A 14,975-nucleotide genomic window follows, 5' to 3' on the forward strand; every position below is an offset into this window, starting at 1 on the left:
AAATTCTAAAAGTAACCTCAGACACACCAAAAAGGATAACAGTTTGTGTTAGGGTAGCATTAGTTTTGAGACTACAAAAACTACTTTCTATGCATTCACAAAACAAAAAATGTTTTTATTTTTAGGCATGCACAGAAAAAAAGGTTTGTTTTTATACCAACAAACACTGTTAGAACAAAAGCATCCGTTCCTGCAATTATAATTGAATCTGAGAAAAATAAAATAATCTCAAGCATTTCTGGAGTAAATGTAAAACAAAATAAATTATTATAAAATTAGAGGGAAAAAATATTTTGGGAATACAAGTTCCATTCTGTTAGAAAAACACAGAAAGCAAGGTTTCTTTATCTAAACAGAAATTTAAGAAATGCACACAATGATACAGTTGAACAAATTTATGGAATAATATTTAAAATTGAAAAATATTTTTTTAAGATGCCAGAAAATAAATGTTGCCTAATTCACAGAAATAAAGTTATACTTGGGGGGAAAAAATAAGTTAGAAATAGATTTAACTTGCATAAATCTATACAAATAAAGTAAATTTATGTTGTAACTAAACCTACCAATTCCAGTGAATGAGAATTTTGCCATTCATTGGTCTGGAAACAAAGGTTAAAGCTTGGGGGGAAAAAAAACCTAACAAAAAACCAGAGAAGCTGAAATTCCAGCTTTCATTGAAAATAAAATGAACAAAAAAGTTTTTGCAAACCCTTTCAAATGTTAAATGAAGTTCTAAATACACTTACTTGTTTTTAGAGTTATTATATTATCTTTCATTCACAGACTTTACGTTTTGAAGTCTTATTCCTGTCAGAAACTTCACTAACACAAAAGTGTAAACCAATGAATTCAACTTCTGGTCTGCCCTGACATCTTTAGAGATTGTTTTGCTGTGGAAGGAAATTAAATAATTTCCAAAATGATTTTTCCCAAGTATCTTTTTGCATTAAACAGGTTTTGGGTTCAGTGATTCCTAATGAATTTGGATATGTTAACAGTGACTGGTTCATATCCAAATATGACTTGATGGGAAAGCCATTAGTTTTTTTCCCTGAGGTTACACTGGGATCCCATCTGGTGATTGCTAATAAATGTGGATACATTCTGGGAAAAAAAAGAGCTTGTATTGGATTCTAGTATGAATTACTGGGAATGCAGTTTCTTGAAGTTTCATTCATGCACTTCAGAGAAGCTGAAGTACTTTAAAACTTGACAAAAAGGGCATGACATAAGACTTCAATTTTTTTTTTTTATTCTACAGCAATTGTTTTTACAATAGAATTACGTTTGAGATCAGCAAAAATGTATTACTATGTAAGAACACTTATGACAAAATCCAAAATAAAACCATCCATTAAAAGCAATTCTATATTTGATTGTAGCTACCAAATGCTTACCAAAAAATAAAACTTTAATTATTGAGTGAGTGCCTGAGTAGTTTTCCTCCATAGTAGGATGAAATCTAAGTCACATTTGTCTTTCCTGTGCACCATCCAGAACACTTAGGCAAGTTTCATTTCTATATGCAGTGTTAGGGAGAAAGTCTGAAAAGGACCAGAAACAAATGTTTGTCTCCACAAAGAGGAAATGCACATCCGTTTTCAAAATCCTATAAAATCTTTGAAAATACAGCAGTGTGTTTAGAATAGTAAAGCTGGTGGTTGAATGCATCTTAGGTTATTTGTGAACACTACAACTATTAATTACATGCTGGGAAATACTGTATTTCTTTTTGTAAAGTAAAAATACTGTTGTTCAGCTTACTTTTTTTCTTTTTTTTTTCTTTTTTCTCTTTTTTTTGTTTTTTTCTCCTTTTTTGTTTTGGTTTTTTTTTTTCTCCCTTAACAAACCAATTATTAGCCAGGGCAAATTGACCCTGGTTTTGATCAAAGGAGCAATTTATCTCCTCCTGCAGTTCCTGCAGCCTAACAGCTATCTGTTGTTGCAGAATGTGCGGGTCGCCTTTAGCTGCCGACCCCATCCAGGCATGAGAAAAGGGAGTGAGGAAAAACCTATAAAGCCCAAAATAAAACTGTGGGTTCTTCTGGTTCTTGTCAGGTTCAGTTACAGTGGTACAGAAACAGCAGTAAATTCACTGAGGCTCTATCAGATCAAAACAGCTCTGTTATAAATATCATTCATATAAACCATGTGGGCGAGAGAGAAACTGTCAGAAGAAGGGAAAGGAAAATAGATCTTCTGCACTTAAATAAATTATATGATACTTTTATAGATTATAGCAAAAAGATTAAAGCTCACTAAACATACATATGCCTATGTATGTGTGAGTACATGAATGTGTGTATATTCACTTGGTAGTATTCATTTAAATATTCAAATGTCTTAAATCCAAATATTTTACTTTAATAAAATACAGAGATTTCAGTGACTGTAGATAAAATTAGAGTACAGTATAAATCTAGAACAAGAGGTTCAAAAATTGCCTTATGTTTTCCTCAAGAATTGACTCAGTGGCTTGATGCACTTTTTAATTGGATGAACAGCATAGTTCTGCTTGGTTTTGCAACTGGTGAGCAGCTGAGAGGGTTATGGTTATTAAAGGTCGTGACCTTTAAAGGTGATGAGGATGTGATGACCAAAGCCCTTGTTTGCCTACACAGTTGATAGAAGAAGGTTGTTTCATATGTTTCCCTGCTGTAATTAAAATTATCAGCCAGAGTTTTAATGACATACCAATTTGACAAATTCCCTGTGCTTGATGGTAGTATGTCTGGACATTTTATATTTTGAGATGCCTTGATACAATTATTGGAGTGCAATTAACAATTCCTTTACATGAAATACCTAGAAATATCTAGAAGTTGCCAGGTGATAATGTACTTTTCCTCCTTTCTGACCTCAGCTAGATCTAGAGCCATATCTTAGCTACAAGAGTTCATTAACTGGAGAAAGATTAATATATACGTGTCAGTTCAGTAAAGCATAAATGAGAAATTACACACTAGCAAACCATTAACACTGCAATTGCCACAGCTGTACAGGATGAAAATAGGGACACATTAAAATCATGGGAGTGCACCCAGCCTTTTAACAAGGGAATTAGGTTTGTTACATGATTTCCTGAGAAGTGAAGCTACACGCACTTTACACAGCATCTACCAAAAGGAATAAATCTGTTTCTTAAGAATTGTCATATTTTTAGGCACACCACTAACTTTGATCTTATTTTATTTTTTAACAATTTTCAAGTGGTTTTTCTTGCCACTGTCTCCTGATTCCTCGCCCAGGGGAGCCGAGGTTGTTGAGTTCTACTGTCAATGCTGTGCATTCACTGGCTGAAGTACCAAGTCAGCTGAACAGACAGATAGTTGCTTCAAAAGGGTAAATGATGGGATTCAAGATAATTTTGGTACTTAGCTGCTCACAGTAGATAGCTTACTGCCTTGCAGGTCACTCCTTAATGTTACAGGGAGTAAAGCCAGAGACAAAGAAAAATGAGGTTCAATGAAAACCAGGAACACAGAGGAGGAAATGTGCAGAAACAGGACTCCTAACTTAAAAACTGTGAAGCAAAAGGAGCCACAGGCTGACCCCAAAGCTTCCTCTGCTCTTCTCTGTTGGGTTCACACGTTCACTTGGTGCCTATAATTGTGTCTCTGATGATGTCCAAAACTGTTGCAGACTGATAGTGCGTCCTTAAGCACAGCTGGGAAATCAGAGCAGCATTCATTTACTCCAGCTTTACTCTCTTTATTTAGAGACTTTAATCAGAGCTGGTTATCCTTAGCCACATTTTCCATCAGGGGAGGAAATAAGGGACAGCTCAAGGGGATATTTAACTCAATTTTTTTTTTTTTTCCTACTATTTCTGCATATACTAATCTGTTTTCCTCTACCTGCTTCTGTCCACTCACTACAGTGAAAGGTTTGGGTGAGTTATGTGGATTAGACCTTTAGCTTAGCAGTGCCCAATATCTTTCTCCCAAATTTCCTCTTTTCCTCCTACACTCCCTTCCCAACCAATAGAACCCACAACCTCATGGCTCAAGCCACAGGGTGACAGGAAGGAAGAACTTAACTCCTTGCAAGCAGAATTTGTGCCTTGCATCAGCCTTGTAACTGTTTCATGTGTGGGGCAGTATCTGAGAGGACAAAACTGTTGGGATTTTGGAAGGAAAGATGTAAGTAGCATCCAACACACTAGAGAGCATCTCTGTGGATTGGTGAGCAGACATCTCCTGTTAGGCCTGCATGTGGCACTTTCAGAGAGGAACAGAATTCAGAATACATCTTGAAGTGGATGATACTGATTTTAGACAGCTGCCCATTCAACACACTTGAGCCTTCTGCAAAGCCACTTATTGCTCCCCGTAAAAAGAACCATTAGGCTTGAAAGTCTGTGGATCTCTGCTGAAATCTGTGATCTTGAAGCTCAATACTGAGCACTTCTCTCTTTTTTGCATTTATGTGTTTGGCTGATTGTTGCTGTAGGGACTTAAATCAGTAAATTTTGCACATGTGCAGGTGTGTATAAATTCTCAGGAGTCCAAGAGAAGGAATGTAGTGTAGAGGAGAAGGATGACACCACTGGGCTCTGTCTGAGGCTGATGCTAAAAATGAACTAGCAGGCCAGATCTAGCACATGTGCTTTTGCACTACTAAGGAGCACCAAAAAAAAAAAAAAAAAACCCAAAAAAAAAAAAAACCCCCAAAAAAAAAAAAAACCACCAGCTTTCAGATTTTAAAGATGAAGAGCAAGTTTGGTAACACCTTTGATGGAATCACCATTCTGGTGACCTCCCTGCTGCAAGGATGTCAGGAACACCTCCTCTCCCTGGGAGTCATCCTCCCTGCTCTGCCATGTGTTGGTGGCTTGGAGGGGCCAGGATTATCAGGAGCACAGCCAGATACAGTGGGGTGGCTGTTTATCCAGAGGTGAATCCGAGTGCATGCACTGAGCCAGCACTGTCTTTGGAAGGGGTGCCCTGGATACTGCTGATGCCTGAGTGTATAGACCTGCTTTGCAAGGTAAGTTTTTGTGTCTCTTCTTGACTGCAGATGCTGTGTCTCTTCTTCACTACAGATGGTGAATTATATTTTTCTGTAATTTTGTTTTCTGCTGCAGCTGCCATCCAGCCCTCTAAAGTAAAAATCTATAAGCTACTTCTGTAAGTCACTAGGTGGAAGCATCTACCTTAATAGTACTAGCAAAACTCCTATTTAGAGAGGTAAGTTTTTCAGTTCCTCTCATCTTTAATTTCCACATCACATTACACAATGTCTCATTATCAGATGCTCTTAATGGCAGTTGTTCTATTGTCTGGTTCAGCAAAGTACCTCAGCACAAGACCATCCTATGTCCTGATCCTGTAATGTTTGGAAATGCACTTTATTTTGGATAGTGACTAACACTTGCATGTTTGGGACTTCATTTGGTAAGATATGCAAGTGTGTGTTCAAACTGAGCTCACAGGAGCAAATGCTTTAGTGGCTGAGCTGGTACTAACATAAACCTGACCTGCAAACACCTTCAGCAAATTCCAGAATGAAGCCTTCTCAGAGGGGCCTCCTGGGACCCTTCTTTCTGTACCAATACCTCCCATTTTCTCCAGGCTGTGGATTCTCTTCTCCCTTTCCTCTCTCCATTTACAATAATTGGCTGCCTTGGAGAGAAGTCAAGATGCCAATCAGCTGTATGTGACCTGGGCAGCTTGGAGGATGCTGTTGTTACACTGGAAAATGTCCCTAATTTGCTCAGAGGTCTTCTGCCACATCGTAGCTCTTAGCTAGATGACCACTTCTTCCTCCAGGTTTTGGTATGCTGATTCTTCTCCAAATCTGTTCTGGTCATTGAAATCTGAAAAACTCACCCAAGGTCTGGAAATGGCCAGGTGCAGGAGCAGTGGTGTTAAGCAGAAAAGGAGACAAGTTGAGATGGGCCATCCAGCTGGATATTGCATTCTGACATGATAGAGGCTAAGACTGCAGGCTGATTTCTAGGTCTCTCAGTTCCTAATTTACTTTAGGCAACAGCAGCAGGGCTAATTCAATTTAAATAATTTAATCTAACCTGGTAGATTTTGCAGGAAAGTGGATTAGCAAGTGCTGAAAGCACTGCTTTGCCAGCAAAGCTCCATAGATGATAACCTCATGGAAAGAGACTGCAAACAACTGTCTGAGGTTGCCCTGGAAGTGTTTTACCCTTCTCAACCATTCCAGCTCTGCAGCAGGCAAGAAAACCAGCTTGATCCTGATCCAGCTCTTCCTCCATTGGTGTGTTCTCCCGCAAGTGCCCGTTTTTATTGAGGTTGATACATGAGTCGGAAAGAACTGAGTTTGGTTTTCATGCCACAGACTACAATGCTGAGAAATAAACAAAAAGAAATCTGTTTTTTACTTGTTAGCTGAGCAGTTTTGATTTGAAAATCGCTGACAGACGTCAAACATGGGACCCCACAATGAAATGTTTACAGTGCCATTTCAGAGAGGGACTCCACTTTGAAACTGAGTGGAAGTATGTGGGAAGTTTGCAGAGCAGGACGTGTAGGGGTAGAAAATGAAAGCACGATGGAGCCATCAGCATTCAGAGTTTAAGGAAAGAAATGGTATTTATATTCCTCATGTTTCTTCTCAATTGACAAGATGATCCCTTCCATTTGTGGTTATGGAGCTAGCTTTTGTCTTGATTCCCTGTATTTTCAATTTGCTGGCTTTGGCTTTGTGTTATTTTCCTTTATAAACCGTGCTAGCAAACTGGGGAACTCTGCACACTCAGTTGTGGAACAGAAAGAAGACCATTTCTTTATGTTTTTTCTTCTGTTTGTTTTTCTTGTATGAACATATGTTCCATGCAAATCAATGCATAATTTAGCACTGACGCTGCACCTTTATTTCGATTTGATAGAGAAATGCTTAACACTTGACACTCTATTTAATTTTAATATTATTTTAATTTTGTATTTAATTTTCTCATGCAACAGCTCATGCTGCTTTCCATAACATAAATGAAGAAGGCTAACTCTATAATTCGAGACTTGGAATGACATTATTATTACAATCTGATTTGTTTACTGTGGGCAAACCCCAAATATTCTTCTGAAGGGGAAGTTACTCTGTTGTGCCTGCCATTAATATAAATATATATTATGCCATGTGTTTTATCTACATAGGGCACATTTGCTTCCCAGTTCACTGTTTGTCACTGTGAATAGGAAAAACAATCACAAGACAACCTGTTTTTTTATTTTGAAACTGTAAAAGTTATAAATTGCAATGAATTGGGAAAACTCCAGTTACTCTATGGGACAGAGGCATTCCAAAGCATTTCCACTGGCCATGAAAGTAAAGAAACAAGACCATGGTGAGGACACTTAGTGGAGGTAACTGGAACTGGCAGGAGAAGAGACATGATTCTCTCGTGCCTTCTGCTGGCCCAGCTCTCTTTGCAATTTGGGTTTGTGTTTCAAGAGGCAGCTTAGAGAGGACTGCAGAAAGTGATTCTGCTCTTGTACAACTGAACCTGCAATGTCGCTTTTGCACCTCAGGGTAGGGGTTGACAGAAAGTATTGCACAGACTGGAGAGAGCACCAGCTTGGGAACAGCTTGGGGGAAGCAATGCTTATCCATGTGGTGGGAGACTCCTGGGCGGTGGGTTAGGGGCCACACTGGCAGCATACACAGCATACATGAAGAGGGAACAGAGGGGCTGAAGAAAATGAGGAGAAGCCTTCCTGCAGGTCAGTAATACGAACTTGGCTGGCTGCTGTCCCTGGGGAAGTGGCAGAATCCTTGTTGTTTGGAGCATGTGAAACTAGTATAAACAAGAGCACAATAAATGTTTGCTGGAGAACAGTCCTGTGCTGGCAGGGAGTGCTGGGTGACTTAATGGGTCTTTTCCATCTGTAGAGTCTATGAATAACAACAGATGATGAAAAAAAAAAAAAGAAGAAAAAAAGGTGTGAAACTTGTGCAGGCATTTTTCAGCAAGCAAATCGCTTTCCTAAAACAGAGAAAAAGTGGTCTGAAATCACTCAAAGACATTTGTTGAGCCTTATCCAAGTCTGTTTTTACAAAATGTGTTGCTATTCAGCTGCCAGGTGAAATCTTGGTCTGATTGACATCCAGAGGAATCCTACCACTAGCTTCAGCAGGGCCAGATTGGAGTAATTGGGGAACCAGAGTTTGGTTCATTCGATCAATCAGAACTGAGAAGTAATAACCCCTGCTCAAAACAGTTTAACTCATTTTTCATCCTCACAAACAAACAAACAAACAAAAAAACAACCAAAAAAAAAAATAGACAAGAAAGAAGGAAAAGCAGATAAAAGCATTGCACTTCCAGTCTCCCTCTTCTCTTCTCTTCTCTTCTCTTCTCTTCTCTTCTCTTCTCTTCTCTTCTCTTCTCTTCTCTTCTCTTCTCTTCTCTTCTCTTCTCTTCTCTTCTCTCTCTCTTCTCTTCTCTTCTCTTCTCTTCTCTTCTCTTCTCTCTTCTCTTCTCTTCTCTTCTCTTCTCTTCTCTTCTCTCTCTTCTCTTCTCTTCTCTTCTCTTCTCTTCTCTTCTCTTCTCTTCTCTTCTCTTCTCTTCTCTTCTCTTCTCACAAACCTGCCTCACCCCTCACCATCCCCCAGGAATCCTGCAGGGCTGATGTGTTTGGTTTGCTTGTTCTGCTTGGATTGGAAAATACCAATTAGATGTAGCTCAAAAATTGTGCAGAAAATCTAGAGAGAGAAACAAGACAGATATATAAGAAACATGAGTGGTCTGTTTTCATTATTTTTCCTTCATTTTCAGATGGAGCAGATGTTGTCTGTTCTCATCTTTTTCCAGTGGACACTCTTTGCTGCGACTTTGTTACCAGGGTCCTTTGAGGTTGGCCTTTCACCTCTGGCTACCTTTCCTTCTGCAGTGATTCTTCTGAGGTTTGGGAACATAAGGATGATGGAGTAGAGAAATGAGAGGACAACTGAGGTGAGGCAGGAGGCTTGTACCTCTGTGGAGGACCAGCTGCGTGAAGAGGGAGATGGAAAAGCAGCAGTTTCCTCTGCTGCACCTGAGTTACCACAGCTCAGGGAGGCTCTGTGGCTTCCCAGCACCTTTTCCTGCCCATTTCTGCCACCAGCACCCCCCGCCTTGGTGGCCTGGCCTCTCACTCCTCCTCAAATCTCCCTTTCTGAGGAATTTCTGTGGCCCCAGGCTGCCCATCCCCCAGGTTCCCTTCACCCGTGGGCAGGAGCAGGGGAGCGGTCCCAGCCTCCAGCCCCGCTGTGTTTGTTGGGGCTGTACCATCCCAGGATGTTCCAAGAAAGCACAATAAAAATTAGAGGAGTGCTGAGCCACAGCGTCTTTGATTCATGCTCAGTAACCACATGAGAGGATTCCATGCTTATAAAATGAAACTGTTTCAGCATTAAGAGAAATATTTATGAAGATCCTGCCAGCACAGCTGACCTGCAAGACTGATTTCCTGACGTCTCCTCCTTGCAGCAACCTTCCTTTTTCTGACAGGTTGTTGCATCTTTCTTTTGTCAGTGTTTGTTTTGTTGTGTCACTTGAGGGGGCAGAAAGGATGGGGGTGTGTGTCCCCACGCCTCAGCCCCCTGGCAGCCCCTCGGTGTGCAGTGATCTCAGAACTCCTTTGCTCTGGCTGCTGAGTTCTGTGTCTTCCCAACTGCTCCTGTGACCTGCCCTCCTGGAGGGCTGTGCTTTGGCTTTTCAGTCCATCAGAGCCTGAGCTTGACCTCTCCTGACAGTTCTGCAAGGGCAGGCTGTGGTGGGCTCAGCGCCTCTTCCCTGTCATGCTCTTCCCACACCCTCAGGATTTTGAACGTGGTTATGATCAGCTTTGCTTTGATTAACTCCAGTGGCCTTTAGGGTGCCTTGGAGAAGATGCCCTGTGGGCTCAATTCTCATTTGGGGCAACAATTATGTTATATCCTTGGCAATGCCCAGGTATGTCATATCATACAAAATGTTCCTTAACTTCCATCTCACAGTGCTTGTCTGAACGCCCTCCAGGGACCTCCCGTGTCCTCCCTCCACAGAGAAATGGTGGTGATCAGGGTCTGCTCTTCCAGCCTTTTCCCAGGGCTGGTTTGGGATTTCATGGTGCAGTGGACTTTCCCATAGCTGTTGGTCACGGTATGCACTGAAAACTTCTCACTGTGCTGTGCAAACTCCCTGTCACACCTGGGGAGCAGGCTCACTTTGAGGTTAACTTGAGAGTGGTTCTTTCTTTGTCCAGAAGTTTTTAGCATTTCTCCCCCAGCCCTCACTGTTGTTGCCTTTTCTTCCTGGCTGTCACACTGGGTCCTTGACCCATCATCTCAGTCCTTTCTTTGCCCATGCAGCTACTTTCTTACACTTGAACTCTCATCTTCTTGCCCTTCAGACAGAGCCAAGTACAAATTTTGTAAATTGTCACACGTGGCTTTAGGCACCTGAGCTTTAGAATATAGAGATTTTCATTGATGCTTTTCCTGGGTTATCCTGTGTGTTCTAAAAACCTCTGGGCTCCTTCAAGGAAGCAGAAATTAGGGTCCTGAGCATGATGTTTTCCTCTGAGCCTTCTCTAAAACATTTGGGCCCATCCACGAGGGTGGAGAAGAAGAAGTGTTCATTGCAGAAGAGTGCATAGGTGTGTGTGCATATGCATATAGATGTGTATATGTGTGTATGTGGGCTCCTTGTGCTAGATCAGGTGCCAGCAATGGAGTACAGTAAATAAACAGGCACTGCTTGATTTTTTGGAAGTGCTATGGTTTCATTTAGCACTATGGTTGCTCACAGCAGGGGCGTTTTTTTTGTTGTCTTTTTGACACTTTAGCAGGTAGAGGTTTCCATAGTTTGGACATGAGGGCACAAAGAGGAAACTTTGGGCTGGAGGCCAGGAAAGCATTTGCCAATAATTGCCCTAACCCATAGAAATAATAAAAACAGTAAATGGCTAATATGTTCAAATCTGAGAAGCATGAGGGTAAAGCAAGCTGTGGGAAATAAATGAGTAATAGTAGTGGTGTAGGTTGGTGGACAAGGACTGTCTTTGCAGTGAGAGAATGCAAACAGTATTCAGTGTCTTAAAAAGTGAAACATTTTAAAACATTTTTAAAGAATGAATGCTGCAAGTATCCCACTTGTGACAGTCATGTGTACAATCTGAAGAGATCTGTTGGGACCCAAAGCATTTCAAAGCTGAGTGCCATAATTAGATGTGTGCAGCTCTGTCTGGTAAAGGGGTCTGATTGCCAAGCAATGTTTTGAGTTATAACAAGACAAAGAATCAATCATGAAGAGCCACCAAAGGGAAGATGCATAATATTTGCCTTGTGCAGCTTTCAGGATATAGTAATGACAGCTCTGTAGCTTGCCCTGCAAAGCATCATGCTGCACATTGCTCACTTCTCTACCCCACTAGCAAAGCTTTGAGTGGCACTGCTGGGGGCCAAGTCTCACCCCTTGCCTTTAGTCTTAGGGTGCTGCTAATGGCAGTAACACACAGGCCAAAGGCACAGGCAATATTTTCTGCAAAATAAAATTATGGCCTTCTTGCAAGAGGCCTGAGAAGCCCAGAAAAAATCTTTATCTGTGGCATTGTACAGGGCTTCTGCATGATGGAAGCCGCACACGTCATTTGCTGACTTGTGGCCCAGGAGATTATGGTTTGCAATGTTAAATCATTGACAGTAATATACATTGGACAATCTTTTTTTTAATCAGGATGTTGAATGGTGGCGGTAAACAAATTAATCAGGGAACAGGAAAACAAACATATGCCTTTATAGTTTATGGCATGGGTAGAAACCTTATTTTCTCCACTTAGTTAGTGTGTATGTTTTTAAAGGATGAGTTAAATGTTCATAATTTTTCTTGTTGTCCAGGATTTCAGTAACAAAACAGTAGGGAACTCCTGTTACCCATTTCAGCTCCAAAAGTATTCTTTTCTTCTCTCTGTAAAATGCACAGGTCTGGTGCTCCAAGTTAAACATTACTGGAATTTAACCATGACTCAGAAACAATATTAATTTTGAGCCCACATATTTTTCTTCTGGTAGGGTATAAAAGTTTAAAATAAGTACACCCTCCAGACAATCTGTAAATGGTAGAATGCAATGGATGAGACAAAAAAAGAAAAACAAAACAACATGCACATATAACAACAGAGCAGCAGCAATGTTGGGTGTATAAACTTTTTTGGTATGATGGCAGGAACCAGAGTTTTTTCCCCCATTTCTGTTGTCTGGTTCAAAGGGAACAGAAGACTGGCATCATGCCACTGAGCTAGGTCAGAATATTTCTGTCCCATACAAATCCATAACTGGGGTTATTTCTTGGTGGGAAGCACAGGGATTGTTCAGAATATTAGCATGGCATTTCTGAGCTCCCCCATCCCTCGCTCCCTCCCTGCGCGGGAGATACCACGCTGCTGTTTGTCTGAAGTCTAAAGGCTGCCACAGCCATCTTTTTCAAATTAAAATGGCAATGTAAATTTTGTAAATGTTAGTTCTCCTAATTGGCAGTGGCTTGTATAATTAAAATAAAATCACTAATACTGTCTCTTGTTTTTTTTTATTATCACTGAAGTTCATTTTTCAGTAACTCAGACAATGTCTTCATTTTTATGAAGACCCATACTGACCTCTAAATATCTGATTTTTTTCAGTGAATGTTTATGCCCATCTGGTTTGAATTTAGCATTCTTATGAGTCATTCCACTTTGATAGGAACACTCTGCTATAGAAAACTTCTTTTAATATTTTAACGTTTTAAATCAAGCACTGCATGCTGCATTACCTAAGCCCCCCTAAAATTATGGAAATCAGCGGGTTCGTTTTCTTCGTTGGACATTGCATTTGCTCTCTTTGTGAATTAAATGATTTTCATGCTAGAAAGGTCTATAATGCACATGTGTTCAAGTGTTTTACCATCTTTTGTTGCCACATCCTTTCCCAGACTTAATAACAGCCTTTTTGGAAACAGCCTCAGTAGAGGAAGGATGAGTGATTCTATAGGAAATAAGGATGCTCAGCACTTCCTTACATCTGACATTTAACCCAAGCAAAAGTGCTATATTTATTTTACTATCAACACTGATTTTATTACTTCTTATGTTCTTACTACATGCATTTCCTGATGTTAAAGATATAGCCAATTCTTTTGGGTTATTTCTTTTCATGCAGTGAAGAGTTTAAATAGACTTTTTAAAGCGAATTGCAAAGGAAAGGGAAGGAAAAACGTTCAAAGCAAGCTATTAAATGTATGGTGCAGTGGAAACCATTCTATTTCAAAATGAAATCCCAATTTGCCAGTATGTTTTGTTGAGCTATAACTGAATCATCACATAAAATGGAATGGGTCAGTTCCAACTGGAAAAAAATTGGAATATTTTAAAGTATTGTTTGTTTGCACTTAATACATTCTAACAAGTTAAGACTCCACTTCCTTTCTTGACTACTTAAATTCTTTTTAGCTCTTAAATACATACAAAGTAAAATTTAAACATTGATGTTTTCTCTGAGACCCCCAACTAGAAGAGAATAGTCTCTGAGCAAATATGGGTGAATTGCTTTAAACCAGATGAAAATTACAGTACTTTATTGTATTATAATATGGGAAAATGTAAGAAGTTGGGGTTTTTTTCCATAAACACAAACTATTTAGGCTCTCACTTAGTTTAAGCAAATGCTCAGCAATTTTTAGAACATCTTCCCAATACTTAAAAATTAGACTGACACTACTTTCCCCGTTTATAGCCTATAATATCCTTCGTCAAAGCCTCTGACTTTTCTCTCTTTTCTGTCAGGGTAAATTTGGATTCAAGAAAACAAAGAGAGCGCCTAACTTTTAGCTGATCTTTAGCAGAAAATGCAGAACCCCACTATGAGGATGGAGCTTCATGAGGACCCGAAATGGCCATACTTTATACTCTTATGTTAGGGTCCATTTTACATTGACCAGGGCAGCAGAGCAGCTATTGTGCTGCAAGCAAGATCTGCTCACTGGAACAAAGCAAGGCTGTCATTGCTATGCAGACCATAATAGTGTCAGGTTTATTTTGGTTGCATTTTAGGTAAGGTAAAAAAAAAAAGGCAGGACCATTAATAGAGGCTAAAATGTAGTCCCTTCCTTTCCATCATTCCTAAGCAGCCTGTAACATGAAGAATGCTTTTGTAGTTCACATTAGTCACATTATCATGATGGAATAATGAAAGAAGTAAGGATTTATTTTTAAGTACAGTTCAGAGATGTAGTGTTGTCAGACTAATGTCAGAATACCACACTTTTAAAAAACACTTAACCTTCATCAGTCAGACAGATAAATACTAAAGATACTAAAGTCCCCTTCTAATCCATTGAGGATGCTGTGTTTTTTCTTATCTTTCCTTTTTTTTTTTTTTTTCTCTAGATCAGATAATGGAAAACTTTATCCTTGTTAAGAAATCTGGGGATATTATATTAGAGAATTACGATTCTGCCAATTTTGAGAAATAATTTTTCTCCAGTTGCTGAACTTTGTTTTCTCCATTTGCAAAGACAAAAAGGAAAACACCTTCACTCATTTGCTTAGTTTATGTATAGAGTGGTGGCTGTTCATTTTCACAGGAAGAGTCCAAACAGGTAATGGACATGAGAAACATCCATCACATAGTTGTATGCACACAAGCTCTCTTCCATTTTTCTTGTAAGGGTTAGGGAGAGGTGGTGGAGAGGCTGCCCTGGTGAGTGTGCATATTCTGAGGGCTGTTAAACAAAACATTTTTCACTGAACACTTTGATGGTCTGATATTATTTTTAACAGCACTATGCAGGTAGTCTGTTCCTTTTGGGCATACCAAGTACACTACACTACCATCCACAACTAGCAGAGCACAGAAAGGGTCCCCACAGCAAATCATGCTATTCTTGACTTCTTTTTAATAATCATTTCTTAGAGGTAGAAACAGGACAAGCTTGCAGGTAAGGCACTGATCTGAACTGCCAAAGACTGGGCTCAGTTCCTGATTCTGCTGCAAGTGTT

Source organism: Haemorhous mexicanus, chromosome 5, assembly GCF_027477595.1.
Source record: "Haemorhous mexicanus isolate bHaeMex1 chromosome 5, bHaeMex1.pri, whole genome shotgun sequence".
NCBI lineage: Eukaryota > Metazoa > Chordata > Aves > Passeriformes > Fringillidae > Haemorhous > Haemorhous mexicanus.